Source organism: Parus major, chromosome 3, assembly GCF_001522545.3.
Source record: "Parus major isolate Abel chromosome 3, Parus_major1.1, whole genome shotgun sequence".
NCBI lineage: Eukaryota > Metazoa > Chordata > Aves > Passeriformes > Paridae > Parus > Parus major.
Genome location: NC_031770.1, coordinates 51,918,945 through 51,936,535, shown reverse-complemented (window position 1 = coordinate 51,936,535; position 17,591 = coordinate 51,918,945). Strand labels below are relative to the sequence as shown.

The window sequence follows — 17,591 nt, the reverse complement described above, 5'->3', positions numbered from 1 at the left end:
ATTTTATCATCTCATAAGTAGGCTGGCATTGCTCTGACAGATGTGCAAATCAAGGTCTCACTATTGCCATTATGATCACTGTCATTACTTTGTCCAATGATTTTAGCACAATGCAGATTGTGTGAGGGTGACTGGATAGAATCAGTAGACTGTTTTCTTTCCTCAGATTTCCATTTTAATGTATCACTACTATTTTGGCTATGTGGGTGACACAAAGACTTCAAGTCCCTGCTCCATTTCCTTCAGCTATAGGAGCAGGGATCCAAATGGAATTAAATCAAATAGACAGATATCTGTAAGTCACCAGGGCAGGTTGGCATTCAGCCAATATTTTGAAGGAACTCAAATGTGAAATTGCAGAACTGCTGGCCAAGTTGTCTCACAAATCTATAGAAACAGCCACTATGCTAGACTGCCAGTGAAACTTCCACCTACAGGTAGAAATTTGTGATTGTAATTCATTGGTACATAAGGAAGATTACGTACTGATCGACAGTGTTTATGTATAAATTTGTTACAAATATGTATTTGTTACAAATAGTTCAGTGAAATAAAATGCTTCCATTGTAGGTTCTATCAATCTAATTAATGATTTATTTGTCCTTACATAATGCTTTTGTTTTTACTTTGATGCTCCTAAGATCCTTCTTACTTCTGATAGCCCATTGCATTTAAGCTTTATATGGGTAATACAATATTCAAGTCCTGCTATCCTGTTTTGCATGGTTCCCTCAGTTCTTGGTGTTCAAAGTGAGAGGTTTGTGGCTGCAAGTGGATAGCAAATTGACATCAAACTGTTGGTCTGTAAGGGAGTATGTAAATCACTTAAATGTGAAAAACCCTTTTTATGTGACCTGAAGAATTATACTATGGGAAAGATGGGTGAGAGCAGAGGAAAGAATGGACACGAGAAACTGAAAGGGTACAATTTTTCCCCAAATAATCCAGAAGTTAAAGAAATCGTGAAGTATATGAGAAACTTTGTTTTAATTCTGCCCAGTAGAACAGACTATAATCTGCAACTTCCACTTCTTGTTCTATCTTATATCTTACAGGATATGCTTGGGTGAGGAAAGATTCTAAATTTTTTGGTGACTGTATATTTTGCATAAATAATAAAATACTTTCTTTTGAAGATTAATGTTCAGGTTTCATCTCCGAAGCAGGACTGAGGGTTTATTGTGACTTTGGCTGCTGACAGTTTATGCAAAGGAAAAAGTGTCATCTGTAGAAAATTTGACTAGTCTATAGTTTAGACTTTAAGGCGCTGATGTGATGATAGTGAGGGGGCAAGTTTGATTCTACTCTCTGCCTCATGTCATGTTAGTCATGTTCATCACTTGCATGAAGCTGGGGAGCAAAGATTGGGGTTCCCATTAATAATAATTTTCTTCCTTGGTTAAGAGGAGTCATGGCCATGGGGAATTGATAGTTGAGGCTATCTCCTCCCTTGCTAACAAAAACTTCCTTTTTGTTTCCCTTCTCATGAAAATATAGACTGGATAAACTGGAAAATATGCCACATCAAGGCTGTTGACAGCACCAAGAGCAAAATTTCTTTCTGTTCAGAGGAGCCAGAAGGTCCCTGGTCTGGTTGCAGCAAGGTTCTCCTGCAAAAGATGTTTCCTCACCATCAGGTCAGGCCTGTGTCCCGCTGGCTGTGTCTGCCCCAGCCTAGATTGCTTCTCCCTCAACTGTGGTCCTGCATGCCTGGCTGAAAGCCTGGCTTCCCCCAGAGCAGCTCCTCTTCCCTGGGAGTCTGGGATTGGGGTGAACCTCAGAGTAAGTCACAGGAGTCATAATCCTGCCAGCAGTAAATCAGGAGAAAACCTGTGGTGCCATTGTCCCCTCAGCTTTCTCCCTTTCATTCAGGAGGCAAGAGGTGCAGCATCACCCTGTGAGCCACAGCTTACAGGGTTCCTGCTTAGCCTCACAGAAGCCTCACTGAAAGAAACCAGGGAACATATTTAGCTTTGCTGCATTGATCATAAAGCTTATTTAAATCATGTAAGTCTGCTGCTCACTGAATATGCTTTTGCTTTAAAAGAAGACTAAAAGAGGAACAGGAAATGAAGTAGGCATTTCTCTGTCTTTACGGATGCATAAACTGCTTTGACTGTAGTGAAAACATAGCCAAAAAAGATCAGAATGCAAGCCTGTTCAGCTTAACCAACAAAAACTGTTTCCCTGCAGGACTGTCAGAAAAGGATTCACTTCTGTTTAATCTGTTAATTTTGTGGGAGAAAGCTACGTCTCTTATCCTCAAATTAAATTTATTTACCCATGCATAAGGGAAAAACAGTGAGCCTGAGAGATGGCCGGTGATTTAAAATTCAGTAGATTTTGCTTCTGATTTCATTAGGCTATTTCCTTCTTGAATTTCAAAGACTTTAAAGCAACTGAGTCATGCTACGTTGGAAAATCACACAAAACAATCTGACTTTCAGAAGAATGATTGTTATGGCTGAACCTTGGAAAAAGGAGTAAGGGGCCAGCTTAAAATACTAGGCATATTTTATTGTCGGTTTTATAACACTGAAGTACGTTCACTCTACTTTTCTTGGCAGGTTTTTGCATTCAGGAGAGCAAAGTTGTTTCAGGCTGAAAAATAACAACAACTATTCATGTCCTTCAAATAACACATCCCATGTATCTTTACTGTCAACTAATCTGATTCATGTATATAAGTTATTGCCCTGTCAGTTTGTCAGAAAAGACCCAGTCATATATTTTCTTACTTCAGGGGAAAATCACAACAGCCTCAAGAAGAAACTTGTGCTGAGTACCAAGATGTGGCAGATAACAGAAAAATGGAAGCAACAGGGAAATGAAAGTAACACAGTCCCCTTCTTCCCATGCCAGCCTATCAGTGCTGCAACTTAATTTACCTCAGTAGACTCCTGATACCCTGTGAATTGGGTGTTTGTTCTGATTCCTTTCCCATAATCCCACCAATGGAGTAAGGTACTGGATTGAGACTGCGGACCAGTTAAACCTGATGCTGATCCTACCACATTCATTTCCAATGGCATTAAAGAAGTTCAAAGCAGTGATAAAAATCTCCTATCAGTAGGATTCAAACATCTTATCCCACCTTTGTCCCTGTGAAAGCATAGCTCTACTGTGTGAAGAAGAGTGCTGGGAAATAATTTTTTATATCTATATATCTCTAAATATATATGGGACACAATCACTGACAATGACAGCAATTGCTTAACATCTGACTTCTGATAAATAGAATCAAATTCTTGATTCTACTTTCTGTCTTATACACTGACCCCATCAAAATGTGTAGTGTAAATGCACCAAAAAGGAAGACATTGTATCCATTCTATAAAAAAGGTCACAGAAAGCACCAGGAAGGTCTGCTCTTGGTGATTTTCTTGCCTGCCAGTGCAAAGTGAAGTAATAATTTTTTACCTTCAACTTCCCATCTGTAAAAGAGGTCTATTTTCTTGCTTATACAGGAGACTGGGGAGAATAAATGTTTTAGAAGCAGTCACATGCTACAGCAAGAGTAACTGCAGTACAGAGAAAGCCTCCACTGGCAAAGCCTTTGGAGGATTCTAGAGTTCCCTTTTAACTGACCCCTACATTTCACATGCATTAAATATACATATGCACAATATTTAGCATATGTAGCATTTACAATAAATAGCAGATTTTTAAAATAGTCAGACGAATTATTTAAAATTAACAGACAGAAAACCCTACCCATGTCCTTAGCAAGATAAATTACACATTTCTATTAAATAGTTAAAATCCCCTACCTCTCTTCTTAAAATTCCCCTTAGTAAATCTGCAACTTTATTGTGTCACTTCTAAATAGCTAAAGTATGTTTTGAGGAGCAGTCTCAATCCTAGTCTGTTCCGACAGACTAGTACATCCAGTGTGCTGTGCTCAGCCAGTGCTAGCAGGGCTCCAACTCCGTGGGAACAATGAGAACACGTTAGTCTTGTCATCTGGAATATCCATTTAGCATCCTGGGTTTTTTTCAAGTATTTTAAGTTTTGTCTTCCTTGCTGTTTTCTTTAGCATAAGTCCTGTAAAATCTGAAGGAAAAAGGACATAGTTAGGTTTCATGTGGATCAGGGATTATCTGACCAATGGAACTGTGATACGGTAGAAAATGCCTTTTAGCCCCTAAAGAGGGAAAAAAATACTTATCACAGAACCTAGGAAACCATTATAACTATTCTAAAATGTTAGCTGTTCTACATGTTATGAAAGTCAGTTTATCTGACTGTTATAAATAACAGTACAGCCCACTAAAAGTCAGATTAATGCATAGCAATCCCAAAAGCATTCCATCAAGGAGTACAGTCATTTGGGTAGATAGTTTATTATGAACCTGATTGGACACTCAAGATACTTATAATGGATTTAATTTGGTAATAATAAAATATTGCTTATGCTAATGGTGCTATCCAGATTAATAGGTTTTAAATGGTTAGTGCTATTTTATTGTCTCATCCTGACTAATGAACTAGCCTTTATCTGCACTGTACATTGAATGATGGAGACCAATAACTTAAACAGTATCATGCAGTGGATCAGTATGGGACATCTTAACATTTTTTTCCTTATACATTGAAAGGTAAAGTTGAAGTTTATGAAAGATTATGAAAGATTAATGTGTGCAACAGGAACTGTAAATAGCTGACAGAACACTGGGAAATTGGTTTAAGTGCCTCACCACTCCTCACTCAAACCATCTGTCAGGCACTTCTCCAGTAAAAAAAAAAAAAAACACAAACAAAAAAAACCCAAACACAATTTTTAGAAGTGTTTGTTCTGCAAACACAAATTAATACTTTTTCATTTCTTTCAAGTCACAGAGAAGTATATGTATCTTACAACATGTCTACATGGAGATGTAGTGCCTATTTAACTACTTCAGCAAAAGGTTGTGATGGCCCAGACAGGCCATCCAAGATGAGTTTGAATTCTCTGTTTGACTTTGCTAAAAGAGGAGTGGAGTGGCTGAGGACACACAGAGTGCAGTTTGACAAGTGTCTTTAGCTTACATCCAGCTCACTTGCATGCGCAGAAGAAGGCAGTCTTACCCTCTCCCCACCTGCTCATGTCCTCCAGCCCCCATTGCAAATGCACTGCTGATGTTGCTGACAGTGCAGCTCCCACAGGTACTTGTGCCAGGAGAGGAGAGAGAGGTGGTGGAACCACAAGGCTAGGGACATTGGGACAGGGAGGTTCACATCTCCCAGTGAACCATACACTTATGTCACTTTAAGCAGCTTGTGAAACTTCGCTGCAGAGCCCCAGCTCAGCAAGATGCTGAAATATGTGCCTAACTTGAGGCACACAGGCTCAAGAAAATACTAGAGCATATGCTTTATTTTTAAACATATTATTAAGAGCTTCCTGAATTGAGATAATTTCCTTCTCAGTATTCCTCTTCCCATCCAGCATAACTTTATTTTTTCACTTCCTGCCAATATGTATTTCATTCCCCTCTGCACATTGCCAGCCAGCTCTCAACTTGCTGGTTGGAATATTTTCATTCTCTTAGGTAGTGTGTAGTGCCACACTATTTTGGGAAGGCATTAAAGATACAGGGCAACAATGATACAAATTCTCAGGGAGCAGCAATGGCATGTGGTTCACTGACTACTATAGCTAGAGCTTTGTTGTCTTCTGTGTTGTATGAGTTCCATAGAAAATTAAAGAGAACCTAATTGGAAAGCCTAAATATCTTTAAATAAGTTTGGATTCAGATTTCCATACCAACCTGTTCTGTTAACAGAACCTAGGGTATGGAGGAAAAATCTAGTTCTGTACCATTTCTCATTGCTCTCCTGTCTCCTGTTGCCTTGGAAAGGCAGATAAGGGATGTAAGAAAGCTTGTGAGTACTGCATTTTGAGTCGGATAGCAAGTATGAGACAATGTAAATAAAGATCCCAAACTGTAGACAAGTTCACCAGCTACCTGATTGGTTAACCCCAAATATTTCTTTAACTAGAAGATTTTATTCATGATTTCACTTAACAGCATTTCACTGAAACCAAACATGAAACTTTCTGTTTTTTCAGTATCTACAAGTCTGGGCGATCCACAAATGTATGTAAGCAATATCTTGTTATATTCATTTAAATGGGTAATACCTGTCAGTCTCTGAAGTCCTGTTGGGATCATAATGGATGACTGGCACCAAAAAGGTCTGGCCAATCTGTTAGGATGGTTTCAATGATTTTCACCCCACTCCATCTCTGCTCAGCCATGAGATTCCCACTTTTTGTTGTATCTGGCTACTAGAATATTTTTACATTGTATCTTTTGACCAAAATCAGAGTTAAATTACACTTCAGAATATCTGTTGCCTATAGTCATCAACTGTCGTTAGCCATATTTTGGTTTGTGTGCAGAAACTGAAGACACAATTTTGATCTTTTGAAGGAAAAGAATTTCACCTAAATTATTTAACCGACTACACATACCTGCAGCAGAGAAAGTTTCTTTTAATTTATTATACGGCTGTGAGTGCCTATTGCTCACAGCACACAGGGTTAGCTGCTGCCAACTTTTCTGCAGTTTCAAAGGTTTCTGGATTGTTGAAACATACTTATGGTTCAAGTGAAGATGCCACAGAAACTTTGAATTTGCTCTTTTATTGATTTCTACAGTCCTGAGACCCTGAGCCAGGAACACTGCTGGGCAAGCTGCAGACCCAAGAGTGAATCTGTTTTTATACATGCCAGTATCCACCAACAGACTTTTCCCAGGCTTTGTTCTAGTTCCTTGCCAAAACATTTTAATTGTACTGGCAATTTTCATTCTTAGTTTTTGGGTAAATATGGTTCTTAAACAGTCTGACAATGTCCTTACTGACCAAGAACACAATTTTGACTCTTTCCACCACCACCCTGCTCCCACCCCAAGCAGTGATTACTCATACTGAGATTACAACTGAAATTGTTAACAAACAATATCCAATTAATTTAACATGTTTGAATTTAATAGTGCCCACCCACTTGAAAAATCAAAATATTCCCAAAAAGTAAGAAAACCATGTACTTGCATACTAATAGTCAACTAGAGATGGAGCCAAACTGTACATCTTCTCCTAGATGTGTGCAAGGAATGTCACTGTCTGTAAGAACAGAGGGCATGGAATTGTGAAGTCTAGGACACTTAAGCATTTGTTTAACTTTAAGCCCAAGAGAACATCACTGAAATCACTAGGTGTATTCCTCCACTTAACAGTAATGATGCTTTTACTCACCAGCTTCACTTCGGACTTGTCTGTGCTATACTGACTATGCAACTTTACCCAGCTCCCATTGATCAGAATCATTGCACAGCCCTTAGAGGGTCTTAAGTGATATTAGACATTCCATTAGAGAAATATTGTTTCCATTACAGTTTACAATTTTAACATTTTAAAACAATCATTAAAATATGTAGCTTTAGAACATACTTTTTTTCATATATGTAGCAGATGGCTACTTACTGGCAACTGGTCATGTATTAATTTTTCAGAAACCTGTTTCCTGAATATGATTAATGACTCACATCCCCTTCATATCTCTTTATTCCAGATGAATGGTATATAGATTCTGAAATGCAAGACATATGCTGAACACCTAATTGGGCTGCCAATGGCTCAAAAATATTGTAAGTTCAAAAACTCAGGTAATACAAAGTCTGCTGCCTGGGTATTTCACATTTACAAACATGTGGTATTCAGAAAATAGAGCTTATATTGATATTTTAGCTATTAGACTTGATTACATTATGACAAATCAGTAATCTGTTTGAGATCTTTTAATGTATTTTGGCTTTTAAATCAGAAACTATAACATGCTCTGCAATGTCTCTTTCATTATGAAGAAAAAAAATAATTCAAGGATGAACTGAAATTTTCATTGAAGGCTTCTCATATAATCTTTGAAACTGAAAATAATTTTTAAAGTTCAAAAGTTGTCAGACATTCGCAGAAAGAGAGGCCAGTTGTGACTGAAAAAAGCCCCCTGAAACAACCCACCATAAATTAGTAGGAAGATAAGAGCCAGATGAGAACTTCATGTAATTTGTTGTCCTCAAAGTGTGGCCAGTTACATCACTTAGGGAAAGAATTTCCTCTATTTGTCTCCTATGCTTTTTCCAGGATACTCCCACTTCAACGAGTCAGTGAATGGTTTAGGGACTGACCCCTAAGCATCTGCACAAATATGAGCTTTTTTTAATAGCCAGTAATGGATTATCTCACAGCTAATGAGGCAGATTTTTTTTTTCAAGACATTCAGAGTCTGGCACCCCACAACATTCTTCTGTGTTAGGTCTACACTTTTGCCATGTGCTGTGTTAATTAAGTTGGGGGGTTTTGCCTGTTTTAAATCTGCTAAACCTCATCATTTTCTTGACTGGGGGCGGGGGGCGGATGGCACCATGTTGTTTTTCAGACTGTGCCTGAGCAGAAGAGTATTTGGTGTGTGCCACCTAGGTCTATACAGGTGTAGCACTTTTTTATCCCTTTTGTTTCTGAATTACTCCTAATAATGGTGCTTTCATTGGTCACTGGGCTGATAGTTTTGCCAGACTGTCTGCAATGCCTTGCAGAACTTTTTAAATAGACAGTAGGTATAGACATGATGGTGAGTCTAGAGTTAGATTTCTCCCTGTTTTGTGCTTGCTGACAATGAATTTTATTTCCCTTCTATGTCGTACACATGTGAAAACTTGAAGGGTACAGTTTCAGGTATTACGGAGATTTTAATGCAGTGTATGACAAGTTGGTTAAGACTGCCAAAACCAGTAGAAACACTTCAAACTTTTATTTTACACATCCTCAAACTGTTAATCCATTAAGATATCTATTCTAAACTACATTATTTTATTACTCAGCAGAAGTTTTGATGACATTCTTACTGAGAATATTTCTTAGGAACAAATCAGTCCAATATAGAAGTGTGAGAAACTTTAAAGGTGTATATTATCTGTTAATTTCAGTGAATCACGATTTTAGAAGTTTTGATCATCTACTGTAATGCACATAACAAAATTTATATTGCTGACTCAAAGTGAAAGGCTCTGATGAACCTCAACATTGAAAATCGGTTAAGCAGTTTCTTAGATATTAATAAAATAAATTTTTCTTAAATTATTTATTTATGATCCACTGTTACAACACTTGAAACAGCACTGACATCTGTTTCAACTTTTTTGGTAGCCAAAATAACGCATTACTGCGCATGAATAACTCGGTGGTGTGAGACTCAGGTAACCAAAGGACACTCTCTAGGTGTGTCAAACAGCAAGTTATGACAACAGCAGTGTAAAGTGTGCTTTGAGCTTGTTCAACCAGATGATTAACTGAACAAAGCGCACCCACCATCAGAGGCAACTACTGCCTGGCAGTGAAGCTGTTCACTCATTTGTTAAAAATGCCTAACTAACACCTAAACTGCAAATACCACATATGTCAGTACTGCCAACTCATTCACGTGTTTTACTGATTATCTACAAATCTAATATTTTCTTACATTTGTAGAGATAATTCTTGATATTGATCTCACTTCTGGCAAAAAGTGGCAATGTAAGAGTAAAACACCTGCTTTCAGACAGAAGATTTATCAAATTATGCCACTTACACATGAATTAGATAGAACCAGCCTAGATTACATTTTCTCATGTCCATTTTCATGACCTTCCAGTTGCTGAGTTTACAAACTTTCATAAAACAAAGACTAATTCCTAATTCAAATCAGTAGTGTGAAGGCCTGGAAAGTTCAGAAATGGGAAAGAACTTAAGAAAGTCCAAGACATATAGAAAGTGGCTGAGGTCCTTCAGTAGGTGGCACACTTCCCTCTCAATCAGTTGTGAAGGAAAGTATTTGCAGGATGCTTGGGGCGCTTGCCTGTGGGAAGATTCCAGAGATGCAAAACCAGGAAAGCAACCAATGTGGTTAGGAAGGTTCCCATGACATGTGCCAGAGGACTAATGGAGATAGGATAATATGGTGAAATTCTAGAGAGATGCAACTTAGTTAATTCCATTTTTCTTATCCAAAGTGCCCCCTGCTATTTTGAGATTATCTTCTTTACTCTGTTTTCAAAATTGTCACTACTCACTGTTAAGAGTGGTCTGCCCCTCTGTTCTCTCCAGCCCACACATGAAATTCTCTATGCATGAAGCACTGGAGGTTTCTTTGAATTGGAAGATGATGCAAAAGAGTTGCCTATTTGAAAAAAGTGCTAAATGAAAGGCTGTCAGGGCTAATGGGAATATAAATAGGTAAGCTTTTAGAAAATTAAGTAGCTTAATAGTTCAGGTTATATATAACTCAGAAGTTGCTAAATCATGCCATGCCTTTGGCAGGCTCTTACTTCAGTTGTTCCTAGAAAAAATGGGGCAGGGCAAGGGGGTGAACTGACTCCAGTATACAAAATCTGTAGGAGCCAATACTTTATATTTAAAGAGAAATAAGAATTGCTTAGTAACACGTTCCGCTTCTCAACAAGGTAAAATATATTTTTTCCAAATGCCTAGAAGTCTTTCAAAAACTTAATTGGATGGTGATTTTAAAAGGGACAATCAAAGAGAATCTGGTTATAGACCTTACAAGCTTTATTTATCTCACATGAGAAGTCCACATAATCCCTTGCCTGAGTTTCTAGTCAGCACTGTAGATTTTCCTATTCAGCTAGTCAATTAGCAATGAATAGAATTAAAATGAGTAAAATAAATAATATTTTATTTAAAAACATTTTCCCAGGATTCATTGTCTTTAAAAAAATGTTCCCATGAAAGGGCATAATTTCAGAAAATTTTGCCTTTTTAATTTCTTCACCCTCTTCCAAGGTCAAGTGATGACATGTTATTATCAAGCTGTTGATGCATACAGCATGTTAGTTCTGCATCTGGAAATACTTTATGTGGAGAAAATCACTTTTTTTTTTTTTAAAGGAAATCTCAAGATAGCAAAAAAATATTTTTCCTTCAGGAAATGCAGCCATTTGTTCATTACCAGGCAAACAGGACTCCCCTTCCTTTGGGCCTTCTGCCAGAGTTATTTACACACAGGCTTGTTCAAGCTAACCACCTTGGCTTCGTGCTCCTTCACACCATTTGATACTGTATGAGATTGGAGCTGTTGTGGATAAAGAAGTGCTTCACTGTGACTCCTTTGTGTTCTGCAGAGGAGTCATGGGCACACTCCCCTATGAGGAAAGATTACCCTTGTTTACGTAGGAGAGTAGACAAACAAGATACAGCAGCCTGGATTCAAGGAACACATAGGAAGAGGTGTTGAGAGGGTGAGGTGGCATGTCTTTTTCTCTTTTCTCATACTTAAAGATGGCACTTGAGCAAGAGGAAAACAATATGTACAAATGAGAAAGTGGAATGCTGTGGCTAGAAATACATTTTAAGGTATTAAATGATTATATATGAAACTCATAGCTGCTAGTTATGTCTGAGAAGAGCTTGAGATGGTCAGTAGAAGGTAGGTATCTCTTAAAAGAAAGAATCAGTTACCTGAATTACTACTGCTTTTCAAATGGATTTTGTGAGGTATTTGACATCCAAAGTAAAGAGTCAAATGCAGCCCTTTCAGTACTCTCTAAACTCTTCTGACCCATCTCAGTCTCCCTTCTCACCCTCCTTGCTGGCCCCAGAGCCCCTGGGTGTGCTCTCTCAGGCTCTCTATGAGTCCCTGAGAAGGACTAGTGGCCAGGACCTTCACCCTCACAGGCTGTTCATCGCCCAGCACCTAGCTCAGGGCTCTTGAGCAGGTCTTCCAAAGAGGACAACAGAAGAGGAATATACCCACTCCTTCCAGCATTGGAAACCCAGCCCTGAGTGTCTTACATATTTTTCTACTGAGTGCAAAAAGCACTGAGTGTAATGCGGGCATTAGAAAAGGCAGTGGTGTGGGCAAGGGCAGTAAGAGACATTGCAGTCCTGGCAGCTGGAAAAACGAGAGAAGGAACACGGGAGGAAGCTCCTGTATAAATAAGGACAATGTGTTTTAAACATCATTGATGGGAAACTACTAGTATTTGTTTATTTATGAGAAAAGCCATTCATGGGCAGCTTCCCATGGATTTTCTAACTTAATCAAAACTTAAGAAAGAGGATCTAAACAGAAAAATAACACCACTCATTTTATTTTGCACTCCTACCCTCTGAGACTTTCAGAAAATTGGATACATTTGGTCTGTTTTGCTTTACACTGCTCACAGTGAAATCAATAGATAGGTATCAATGCCTTATATAAAGGAATTGTCTCTTTTACTGTGATTCTATCTGTAAAAACTTTGTGAGGAATAGTAATGAGCTTGTAGGTACAGCCTTGGGGACCAAGTAATTTTTTCTTAAGAAAAGATGAATTGCTTTAAAATCATTAGCTATTTTAGGAACGGTTGTTTAACATTTCAATTCAACTGTGCTATTATAGAAAAATTATGTAATGCTTTCTATTATCTACTTTGAGAGCAGTATAGTTTACAAAATTGATGGATTCTGTGTTTTCTGAGATCAAACTAAATTTTCAGAATAATTTATAGCATTTAATAATCTGTGAACATCATTGCTGAATATTATCATTGTGTGTTGTGTTTGCTGTGAGCTGAAGCTGTGATGTCCAAGGTGCTTTCCAACCAGCAAGAAACACTTATTTTTTGATGAATCTGCAAAATCTATATTTAAATAACAGCTGTAAATCTTATATCTGAGAGTCCTTCAGTTCTCTTCTTTGTTCTAGAGTGATAGTTTTATTAAATGCTGGGTGTAAATATATAAAAAAAATCTAGAGGGAAATGATAGAATGGTATGATGCAAGGACATCATTATTATGTTGTTGTCACAAGTAGGCGAGAGAAAGTGATTCAGATGTCTGATGCCTCTCTGTGGAGTCACTGGCAGGAATTTGGGAGAAAAACTACCCTGGCGTCCCAGCTGCAGTCCTCCTGCAGGACAGTGCTCCTGCCTCATGCTCCTTGTGGGAGGGGAAAGGGGCATCAGTCGGGGATGAAGGTCAGTCTGTACTCAGTTACACCCACTCCCCTACAGCTGTGCACAAAGGGGGAGAGGGCTGAAGGAACCCTGTGAAAACCTCTTTGCCTCTTTACCTGGAGCCGTCTCCCCCAAGCTAAGGATCCTTGCAGCTGCAAGTTGTGCAGCTTGTCAAAACCTGCTCTGGGGCTTGAGCCAAACAAATTTTATACAACACTGAGGGTCTCTGAGCACAAAACACCAAAGTGCCAAAGAGTTGTAACTCCTGTACATACCTTGTAGAGCTACAGTGAAGGAAATGGCTGTGGCTCAGATGGTGCAACACCAAGAGAATGTGGGAAAGCACACACAGGATAGCTTCTTGAGGTAACCAATGTAATTGGAAAAAGACCCCTATCTTGAAAGGCATTATGGAAAAACATTTTTTTACTTTGCTTTGAGACTCACTGTAAATAAACTCCTTATTTTGAATGCTGAACTTTGTTGCAGTGCCTTCTGTGGGCTGGTCTCTGTGACAATAAAAATTAACTTCTGAAGTCTTGTAAGAGGGAGGAGAGAGGATGACAGTGCTGACCAGACACAAAAAAGTCAAAGGTGCGGTCAGGAGTCCACAGCCTCCCAGAGGGGAAGATAGTAGCAGCCATCATTTAGGGGCAGAGATAAACACTGCTGTTGTAGAAAACAGCAAGCAGGATGGGAAAACCTCAACTTGAAACAAATCCTAAGCACTCCCATTTCCCATTGACTTATTCTGACATGACATCAAATAAAGATCACAAAGTCAATGTTTGCTCAGACAGAATAATTCTAGTCAAACAATACTTGGTGTCAGGAATGACAGTATCACTTATACCAAAATAAGAAAACAAAGACAGACAAGCTCACAGACCTAACAAGAGGCAAACCCCTCTTTGTTTAGCCTTCTTAGTTTTGAATATGCTTGTAGAGGTAAAACTTTTTTTTGTAAAAGAAGTAAAAAGTTATCACGAAATTATGGTCACATGATCTTGTTACTATATAACTTGAGGAAAACCCCAAGAAATCCCAAGACTCTCCTGCACCTCCTGGATTGAGCAAAATAAAGCACTAGGAACCTGCCCAAAGATCATCAAAATTAACAGGGGTCAAGGACCACATTAGCATAAGAAGATTTTTATTAATAGATTCTATGTCCTTCTATGTCCCTGTATTGCCAGCTCTGAGCACTGAATTGTTATTAGTCCTTAAAGGGTGCAGGAGAAACTTAAAATTCTTAGCTACTAAAATGATGAAATAATGGTTTTATTTACCCTGGAATCTGCCCTGAGAACCATTGCTTTCAGGATTTATGTATAATTTTTTTCCTTTTCATCCAAGAAATGTTTTTTTTTCTTGATTTTAGTCAAAAGAATAATCTCAGATGCCAGTATGACTTTCGATGTCACTGTGACGGTGCTGCGAGTTGGCATCACTTCGAGTCAATTCCCAGTAGCCTGTAAACGCGGCTGAATGGATTCCCCAAAAGAAAATTCACTCTGAAAAGTAAGTTAAGACCTGCTGTCAAAAACTCAGCGGCCGTCGGTGCCACTGCAAAGCCAAACCAGGCGAGGCCAGGCAAGGGACCCCCGCGCTGCCGGAGCGGCCGGGAGAGGGAACCAGCCGGTTGAGCTTCACTCTCCGAGCAGCCGTGGCAGATCTCAGGAATACAAGCACTGATCTCCGGAATCGCGCTCAGACTTAACTAACTCAAAGCCAGTGTGAGCGGCAGGACCCGGGGCGTGTGTCAGTGCGGGACCAGGGCCGGGTCCTGCTTCGGCGAAGGTTGCGAAAACCCGTGGTGGGTTCCCGACCCCAGCGGAAGGGCGGTGGGATGTCTCAAGGAAGCACGAGCACCGCCTGGCCCGGCCGGGAGGGTATTCCCCCTGCCGCGCCTCTCCGCCCCGGGGCTGCTGCGGGAGAGCGGCCCCGCCGCCGGCCCCGGCCCGGCCGAACCCCCGCCCCGCCGCCCCGGGCCCCCATTGGCGGCGGGCAGCCCCCTGAGCGGCGGCGGGGGGATGCGAGCCCCGTTACCGCCCGTGTCCCCCGCCCGCGCTCCCGGCGGCACGGGCCGCTCCCGGGGCTGCCGCTCCGCTCCGCTCCGCTCGGCCGCTGCGCTGGCGGCGAGCGGGTGTTGCAATAAATGCGTACGCCTGCGGCACAGCCCGGGGCGGCGCGGCGGGCTCCCTGCCCTCCGGGGTGGCGGCGAGCCCCGCCGGGCCGGCCTGATATGCCCCCCCTCCTCCGGGGCCACGTGGTGAGGGGTGAGCGAGGGTCGGGGTGGTCCCCGCCCGGGGGAGACCCGCGTTCGGCCGTGAAGCCGGGGTCGGCGGCCAGCACGGGGAGCCCCGGCGGTGTATTGTTCTCTCTGACAGATAACGTGATCTCGGCCAGGCGAGAGCGAGGGGGCGGAGGGGCCGGGGGAGGGAGAGAAAGGAAACGGAGGGAGGGGAGGGGGCAGGAGGATCCCGCGTCCTCGGAGGAAATTCTCAGGCCGGGAAGACGCGCGGCTTGCGCACGGCAAGCCGGGACTGGCTCTCCTGGGAGTTCCCTCGGCGGGGGGGGGGAGGGGAGCGGCGATCTCCGCCGGCGGGGAGAGGCCGAGGCTTCGCCCTGCGAGGCCCTGCCTCCTCGGTGCGCGCCCTCCCCGCCGCGGGGCTCCCGCGGCTCCCGCCCCGCACGGCTCCCAGGGCGGGCAGCGCCCAGCACCGCGCCCGGGAGCGCTCCCGCCGCCGCGCGGGGGGACCCGGTGACGTCACGGGCGGCGCGCTCCCCGCGCTCGCTCCGCGCTCGCCGCCCTGTAACTTCTGTTCTGGGAAGTGGTGCCAGGAATAGCCCGGCGGAGCCGCCTGCAGCGCGGAGCGCTCCCTCCCGCCGCGGCCAGGGCGGGCTGCGGCTCCCGGGCCTCCGCCTCTCCCCCGTGCAACACCAGCCCCTCCGCCACTGTCAGGGAGATGGTGATGAGCCTTTCCAAAAAGAGGGAGAGGAATGACCTGCCTTAAGATAAACGCGTGAAGCGGGCGCCCCTTGGCCGCTGGAATATCTCTGTCTGTCTTTATATATAAAGAAGCACCGCGAGCCGCCTCACTCCGGGCGAGCCCTTAGCAAAGGAGCAACACGAGCGCCCGGCGGGATCAGCAGCAGCAGCAGCAGCAACAACAACAAGGGCAGCGGGAGGGCTTCCCTCCTTCCTCCTCGGTTATTTCCCAGGTGAGCAGCACCGGCTGCTGCGGGCAGCCCCCTCCTCCCTGTCCGCCGCTCGTCCCCTGTCACCGGCACCAGCTGACAGCCGCGCCGGGGCGGCGGGGCTCGGGTGCGGGCGCGGCGGGGCTGGGGTCGGGCCGCGGCAGGCAGGGCGCTCAGCGGAGCGGGGGCTCTGTGGCCGGCGCCCCGAGTGCCGCCCGGGGCTGCGGGGGTAAATGGAGGGCAAGGCGGCGGGAGGGCGCCGGCGGGGGAAGCCGGCGGGGCTGTAAAACCGCCGGACCGGTAAGTCACCTCTGTGGCGGCGGCTCCGGGCGCCGGCAGGCACCGGCACCGTCCCCGGGGTATCGCGGCCGGCGGCCCTTCCCGCTGAGCCGGCGCAGGAGGGGGACACGGCGGGGACAGGCCTTTGTCGGTGACACGCCGTTAGGAAATGTGGGGAATACCCGGCTTGTAAGTGTATGCAGATGAGGAGAAGGCTGCCTTGCGTAATCCCCTCCTGCGGCGGGGAATGGGCATGGTCACCGCCGGGGAGAGGCGCCCGCGGGGGGGCCGACCCGACGGGGCTCACATCGCGGCCTCCGGCGCCCCGGGAGCGGATCGGGGGGGCACCGAGGTAGGGGGGGCGCCCGGGGCCACCCGGCGCGGCGGAGGGCAGGGCGCCGGAGATAGCGGAGGGAGGAGGGGAAGGAGGAGATGTGTCCCGGCTGCCAGCGCGTCCCCGCGGGGGTGCCGGACACGGGGGAAGTGCGTGTGTGTGCGGGGACACCCGGCACCGCGCCGGGGTGCGTGTGCGAGAGTGCGTGTGCGCGCTGCGCCGCGGTGACTGTTCCCTGAAGTGGGTGGGACGTTGGCCCGTTCCGGGAATGTTCCATGACGTGTAAACGCCACAGGAAGGGGGTTAACGAGGGGCTCGGCCGGGGCCGCCGCCGGGTCCCTCCCTTTCTCCCTCCCTCTTGTCCCCCCGTCCGCCGGCGGGGCTGCCGCGGGGGCCGGCGGGGGCACGATCCCTTATGTAATGCGGGGTACGTGTGCGGCCGGCGGGGATTATGTAAGCGGCACGTCCGCGCCTGTCGCATAGGATATCGCATAGGATATCCAGCACCGCACGCCGGCTCCGCGCCGGGAGGCGGGCAGGGGCGGCGAGCTGCCCCGCCGCGTCCTCGCCGTGTCCCCGCCGTCGGGGTCAAGCGGCGCGGGGGAGGCGGGGGAAAGCCCCGGGTTATCCCGGGTCATGCCCCGCAGCCCGCCCCGACCTTCCTGCCGGGGGCTGGCGCGTCGCACGGCCTTCCCCTCGTGAGAGGGAGCCCGAGGCGGAGGGCACGGAGGGCCGTGGTGTCCGGCCTCCAGGTGGTGGGTGTCCCCGAGAACTCCGGCCCGCGGCGGGGGAAGCCGCGGGA

At 44.6% G+C, this 17,591-nt stretch overlaps 1 protein-coding gene and 1 long non-coding RNA gene across 2 annotated transcripts in view; both read left to right on the top strand.

Annotated features, from left to right (window-relative positions):
- Window positions 1–1,566: 1,566 nt before the first annotated feature.
- On the top strand, window positions 1,567–14,440 carry LOC107201557. Its single transcript, XR_001520249.2, has 3 exons — window positions 1,567–1,637; window positions 7,559–7,634; window positions 14,357–14,440. It is a non-coding gene; the product is annotated as an uncharacterized LOC107201557 (long non-coding RNA).
- A 1,349-nt stretch (window positions 14,441–15,789) lies between these two features.
- The window catches only part of HIVEP2 (HIVEP zinc finger 2), a 137,688-nt gene continuing 135,886 nt past the window's right edge, over window positions 15,790–17,591 (top strand). The window contains exon 1 of the mRNA XM_033512724.1: window positions 15,790–16,200. The gene's annotated coding sequence lies outside the window, so the exon portion shown is untranslated. The remainder of the gene's footprint in view (window positions 16,201–17,591) is intronic.